This window comes from Apium graveolens, chromosome 9 (genome assembly GCF_009905375.1).
Source record: "Apium graveolens cultivar Ventura chromosome 9, ASM990537v1, whole genome shotgun sequence".
In the NCBI taxonomy this organism is placed as follows: Eukaryota; Viridiplantae; Streptophyta; class Magnoliopsida; order Apiales; family Apiaceae; genus Apium; species Apium graveolens.
Genome location: NC_133655.1, coordinates 182,385,245 through 182,392,372, shown reverse-complemented (window position 1 = coordinate 182,392,372; position 7,128 = coordinate 182,385,245). Strand labels below are relative to the sequence as shown.

General features: G+C 37.2%; 1 non-coding gene across 1 annotated transcript; it reads left to right on the top strand.

Moving 5' to 3' along the window:
* The first annotated feature begins 6,617 nt into the window (after window positions 1-6,617).
* On the top strand, window positions 6,618-6,724 carry LOC141688324 (small nucleolar RNA R71). The gene has a single exon (XR_012561772.1). It is a non-coding gene; the product is annotated as a small nucleolar RNA R71 (small nucleolar RNA).
* Window positions 6,725-7,128: the final 404 nt, after the last annotated feature.

Below are 7,128 nucleotides of genomic sequence, written 5' to 3'. Positions count from 1 at the left end.
TTGGGTACGACCTCGTATTTCTGTAATTAAATTTTCCGAAAATCGGGCAGCACCTCCTTTATTTATCGGCTAACCCGTCGAACAAAAATCGACGTCAAACCAATTACAACCAATTACAACCAATTACAATTCTCAGTCACCAATCTAAACCAATCACACAACAATTCACAAATCCAACACGCCACATTTCACATTCCAAATTATATGCCCAACTTCAATTTAAAACAATTAATTATCGTACCAAATATTTAATTTTACGAACTAATTTTTCTAAAAATCAATCTTTTTTCCAAAATAATTAGAAAATAATTTTTAAAATTTTGTAGGACTCAGTCGAACATCATTGTCCACCGCCGACTCATCGGAATTCATTGTCGGCGGCGGCAGTTTTACGATGATGCCTCGATTCGAGGTTACCGGCCGTAAACCACCGATTAAATTAATTAAATTAATTACACCAACGTATCTGCTAATTTCATCAAAACAAAATTCTGAAATTTATCAAATTCCAAGACCCACACGCGCGAACACACTGGTCGGAAAACACAGCAAAATTGAAGGACCTAGGCGGCACATAATAGAGTAAACCAAGCTGCATACACACTGAGATATATATATCTATGTACATATACATACATAAACAAATAGAGATCGATCCCGAATGTTACCGAGCAACAAATCGGAAAACAATCACAAGCGGCGGCGGGAAGTTGCCGGAAACAGAGCACAATAGAGGCGGCAGAAACTCGCCGGGAAAAGAAGGTGAGTGGGAGAGGGAAAAGCACAAGAAAATAATCGAAAGGGAGACCCGAATCAGAGAGATAGGAACTGGCAGGAAATCAGATAGGAAAGGAACGGGGGTTCTGTGTGTGTGTTTATTATCTTATTTATTTTATTTTGACAGCAACACAAATAAACGATTGAACTCAGCCACGTTTCTGTAGAATAAATGAAACCCCGACACGTGTCCTTCCCCTTTCTGACAACCTCTTTTTTTCCCGGTTTACAAATTTAACGAACATCGCGCGAATAAAAATAATCCCAAAAATTCCAAATAAAATTTTAAAATATCACGAATAATTGAAAGTTATTAAAATAAAATTTTCATATTTTTTAAAGAATATTTGAAATACAACTCGTACCCGCATTTCATAATTAACGAACCGAGCTGTACTTAAAACAAATTCAGAACATCACGAAAATAGTCTTAAAATGTTATAAATATCCCGGAGTTTATAAAAACATAAATTTCGTAATTTTAAAATAATTTTTGAAATGCAAATTTTTACCCGCTTTTAACAAATAAACGAATCAACGCGCGGGTGAAATTAATCTCAAAAATCCCCAAAATAATTTTAAAATTCTCGGAATATTCCCAACTTAAATAAATATGAGTTTTATAATTTTTAAAGAATTTTGGAATTAGATACGGATTTTATAAATAAATGAAATCAGAAAATCATACAGAACTAAATAATTGATGAAATATTGATTTTTTAATTTTAAAAACTCCTAAAAATAATTAATAAAATTATGAAGCCATAAAAATGATTTTAGAGATAACCCAAGTATTTATGGAAATAAATCCTGAATAAAATCACTTTTAAAAATAAAAGTGAAACAACACAGCTTCACAATGAATTACACAATTGAGACTCGAACACCAACGATCACACCTAATTAACAACAAAATAATATCCAACTAACAGCACCCATACACATATTTTAAATATTTACTTCTTGAATAATTGCACATTTAAATAGAGTGCCTACACCTCCTTTGTCTCCTATCATTAAACAAGTACATGCTGAAGACCCAGGTACAAGTGCTGAAATAGATATTCACAACTTGGTTGTGCCCGAGGTTCTGTACTTAGAAGCTCCAACCATTCTTCAACATACTGCACCAACAACACCAATTTTAGATGCTGATTTCAATGCAGATATTCCAACAACACCTCTTCTGAATCTAGATGATGAAGATCATATATTAGGTGAGCATCAGAATTTGGATATTGATCAGAACTTAGAGGATGATTTTGAACCCTCTATAGCCTCACACACTATCATTTTATCAGAGAAAGCTGATTCTGCAGGCTCTGTAAGTTCTGATGCTGCAAATGCTCAAAATACTGGTGAAGCTGCTACAAATGAAAATGCTGATGCAGCTGGTCCTTCAGGACATGCACCTCTACAAATAGGCAATAAAGCTGACTTGATTAAAAAGTTTTGTAGAGAGGATGCACTAGTACCTTGGAGTGAAACTCCAAGAGGAAAAGAATGGATCAAGGAGTGGAACAAAGTTGATTTTGTTCCTACCACAAATATTCTTGCTGAGCACCTGGCTAAAGCTGATGAGATGTTGGTGAATGATGACTTCAAAGCACAGCTCAGAGTTACTGCATTGAGTACAAGGCACCTTCAAGGTCAACACTCAATAACTCAAGCCAAGGTGAACAAAATTCAAGAAACACTGATTCAGCAAGACATGAATGTCAAATTTGAAAAGAACAGGTTTTTTAAGCCAGCCTTTGACCGCATTGGGTATATCGAAAAGACTCAAGAAAAGCATCAAGCTCAAATATCTGATATTTTAAAGAATCAAGCTGCTCAACAAGATCAACTCAATGAAATCCAAAACTCTGTGGAATTGCTTGTCTCTCTCCTTCTACCAAATGATGCCAAAAAGGGGGAGAAAGTGATTAAGTCCAAATGCAAATCTGATCAACCACTGAAGGGTAAAGATGATGATGATGAAGACCAGGGAAACTCTGAAAGGGGTAGATGTCATGGTCAAGGCAAAGGCTTTTCATGCAGGAAAGCAGGAACTTCTACACAGAGATCAAGTTCTGATGTTGATAGAAGAAAAAGTTCTGATAAGCAAGTTCTGACTAAGCCTGATGTTCTGATATAGGGTGAAAGTCAAGAATTACAGAAGTTTATACAGACACTGAAGCTTAAGGGGAAGGAAACAACAGTCTACTATCAAGACCCCAAGTTACAGAAGCTGGATGAAGAAATTTCAATAAGACTATTTCTCAAAGACAATCCAGGAATGGACTTTGAAAGTCTGAAGAAAGAAGAAGCCAGACTTAAAGAAGAAAATGTCAAATCCAAGTCTAAAGCTTCTATTACTGCAAAGAAACCTCCAAAGCCTAAGGGCATTGTGATTAAAGAGAAGACAAACTCTGAGGCAACCAAATCTGAATCCAAAGCCAAATCACAAGTAGAGGTAGATCCAAGATTCAAGGGCAAAGCTAAAGTTGATGATTCTGTAAAAATCTATCTGCCAATTATGGATCTGGAAGCAAAGGATGATGAAGATACTAGTCTTACTCTGAAGAAAAAAAAGATTTCTCAAGCAACCTCTGACATGGCTCAAGTTGTTCAGAGTCAAGATATAGTAAATTCTGATATGACAATGAAGCAAGCAACCTATGACAGAGCTCAAGTTGGCTTGATATCAGAAGATAAAGGAAAGGAAACCTCTGACATTGCTCATGTTAAACCTTCAAAAATTCTACTACCTGGGTTTACTAAAGCTCAACAATCTACTCAACCTTTGAAGACTACATCAAGTGGTTTTTGAAGCAAGAGTTATTCGAGGAAAGGAAGCTAGAGACAAATCAGGATTGGATAGATCTAAAGAAAAGAGAGTAAATAATACTACCTCTGATCCAACCTCTTTGAGTGAACCAAGAGTGGGAACAACTCATGAAAGATTGAATAACTGGAGTCTGTACAAATGGTCTACCACTCTGTGTTAAAAGAAGATATCATGCTATACTTCATGACAGATGGGAGGGTATTCCATATAAGAAATGATGCTATTCGTTTGAAGTATTTTGAAGAATTGCAACATGTGCTATTTCTACTTCAAGTGAAGGACATATCAACAGATGGTGCTGCCAGATACATAAGGTCTAATATTGAAAGACAGAAGAAATTATATTCTGTAAAGTCTGACAGGCCATACTATCCTAAGTACAGAGCTCATAATGATGAACTAGTTGAGATGAAGCCTAATACTGCCAAAATCACTACATTTTTTGGTATTAAGGGACTTGAATTTAATCTAGAGTCTGATAAAGCCTATGTCATCAGACTGGATCAGGAGATAAGGAAAGCAAAAATAAATGATCTCAGGGCTGCTATCTTTCAAACAGAAGATGATACAGTTGAACTTAAAGATGTAAAAAGGAGGATGCAGAATGAACTTGAATATGCTGAGAGAACTCTTTTGAAGAACTATCTCAGAACAACTCTTGACATTAGAGAGATCACACACTGAAGCCAAGTCACGAACTACAGCTGATAAATTTTGAAGGATATACAGGTTAAAGCTGATATCAGACTTTGAGGATGGTAAAAGCTATAAAGACTGTGAGTTGTAGTTATCTAGTCAAATTCTTATATGTATTTGTACTTAATGTTTTTGACATCATCAAATATTTATTGAACTTGTATATTATGCTAATTTAGAAGTTGGGGAGATTGTTAGATATATTTGTGATGTCATGTCTAATGTTGATTTGTGTTTAGTTTTCAGATCTTAACTAACAGGACAAATCAGGACTTAACTCGAAATTAGTACTTATACTGAAGTCAGAACTTAAGATATCAGAACTTAAGTTATCAGAACTTAAGATATCAGAAGATATTTATCTGGAGATAATATCAGGACTTAAGAAGACTTTCAGATAAGGAAGGCGGCTGATTGAAAGGAAAGAATATCGAGACTTAAACAAGAAGAGATATGCATGTAGAAGAATTCTATGAAGAATAGAAGATTTGGAAGAAAAGATAACTAGTTGATATATTTTGGGATGCAGACTTATATTCGATATCAATTAGAAGATTATCTTGTAACTGTGTGTCTATATAAACACAGCATAGGGTTTACACTATATGTGTTATCTTAATCGAGAATATTATTCGTTGTAACCCCGGAAGCTCTCGTGATATTTGTTTATCACTGAGAGAGAACAATTTCATTGTATTACTATTTCATTAATAAGATTATTCTGTATTTCATACTTGTGTTCTTAATTCGATTTGATTGTAGTATACACTGTATTCAACCCCCTTCTACAGTGTGTGTGGCCTAACATAGAATGACAAAATCAGCAGGGAAGATGAGTTTTTCCACCTTGACCAAGACATCCTCCACTACTCCTCGCGAATAAGTGATGGAACGATCGGCCAACTGCAAAGATATGTTCACTGGTTTTGGATCAGGTAAACCAAGTTTCTTGAAGACAGATAAGGGCATCAGATTGATGCTAGCTCCCAAGTCACATAAACACTTGTCGAAGGACAGATTACCAATGGTGCAAGGTATCATGAAGCTTCCTGGATCTCTAAGCTTAAGAGGAAGTTTTTTTGGCAACAAAGCATTGCACTCTTTTGTTAGAGCAACGGTCTCTAAATCATCGAGCTTCACTTTCCGAGAGAGAATACCTTTCATAAACTTCGCATAGCTAGGCATATGTTCAAGAGCTTCAGTGAAAGGTATATTGATGTGAAGTTTCTTGAAAACTTCCAAGAACTTAGCAAATTGCTTATCCAACTTCTGTTTCTGCAACCTTTTAGGAAAAGGAGGTGGAGGATAGACTTGTTTTTCCCCTGTATTACCCTCAGGAGGAGTGTTGACAATAACTTTCTTTCTTGGTTCCACCTCGGCATCCTTTAGAACCTCTTCTTCAGCCACAATCTCATTTTCTGGAATTGGCAAGGGTGCAGACGCACCTGCACTCTGGACAAAATTTTCAGACTCTTCATCTTGTTGAATTTGGGGACTTTTGACCTTTCCAGACCTCAAGGTGATGGCGTTCACCTGTTCTTTAACTTCCCTCTTGCATGTATTGGCTTCTGTATCACTAGGAAGCGTTCCTGATGGTCGATTCAAGAAGGCGTTAGCAATTTTCCCTCTTTGGTTTTCCAGAGTCTTGATAGAAACAACCTGGATTTGGCATATAAGAGCCTGTTTTTTGCACATAAGCCGCAAATCCTCCAATTCAGATTTTTCATTCGAAGATAGACCTGCACCTCCATGAGTTTGTTGTTGAAGTTGGAGTCGTTGTCTTGGTGGAAATTGTTGCTGAAAACCAGGAGGATTGAATTACTTGTTTCCAAACTGCTGGAACGGCTGTTGCATCGCATTCTAATTGTTGCTCCAGCTGAAGTTAGGATGATTCTAGTTGTCAGGATGACAAGTGTCTGGCATTGGTTGTTGCGATCTTTAAAAGTTGCTCACAAACTGAGCTGATTCACTAGATATAGCGCATTGCTCCATCGCATGCGAACTTGCACACAGCTCATAAACACTGGTTATCTGATTAACACCATAGTTAGCCAGAGAATCTATCTTCATAGACAATACCTTCAGTTGAGCAGTGATATCTGTAGCTGTATCCACTTCAAGAACTCCTGCTACCTTTCCCTATGTCAATATCTGGGTTGGATACTAATATTCATTAGCAGCCATCAGTTCCATTAGCTCATAAGCTTCCCCATAGCTCTTTGCCCATAATTCTCTACCTGATGCTGCATCGAGCATGGGTTTAGACGGTGCTCCCAAACTATTGTAAAAACAATTGATGATCATCCAATCAGGAAGGCCATGATGAGGACACTTCCTAAACATCTCCTTGTAGCGCTCCCAAGCTTCACATAGAGTTTCTTCCAATTGCTGCGCAAATTGAGTAAGAGCATTCCTGAATGCAGCTGTCTTCGCCATAGGGAAGAATTTAGTAAGAAACTTCTGAGCAAGATCCTCCGAAGTAGTGATAGAACCAGCTGGTAGAGAATGCAACCAACACTTAGCCTTTTCCCTCAGAGAGAATGGGAACAGTCTCAGTTTCACCGCATCCTCAGACACACCATTGAACCTGAAGGTGTCGCAGATCTCTATGAAATCCCTGATGTGCATATTTGGATCTTCCGTTGGAGAACCCCCAAACTGAACGGAGTTCTGGACCATCTGGATAACGTCAGGCTTGATCTCAAAGGTATTCGCTGCGATAGCTGGCCTGATAATGCTAGATTGAATGTCATTGATCTTGGGTTGAGAAAAATCCATCAACGCTTTCGTTGGTGCTGCTGGATCTCCCATTACAATAAAAACTA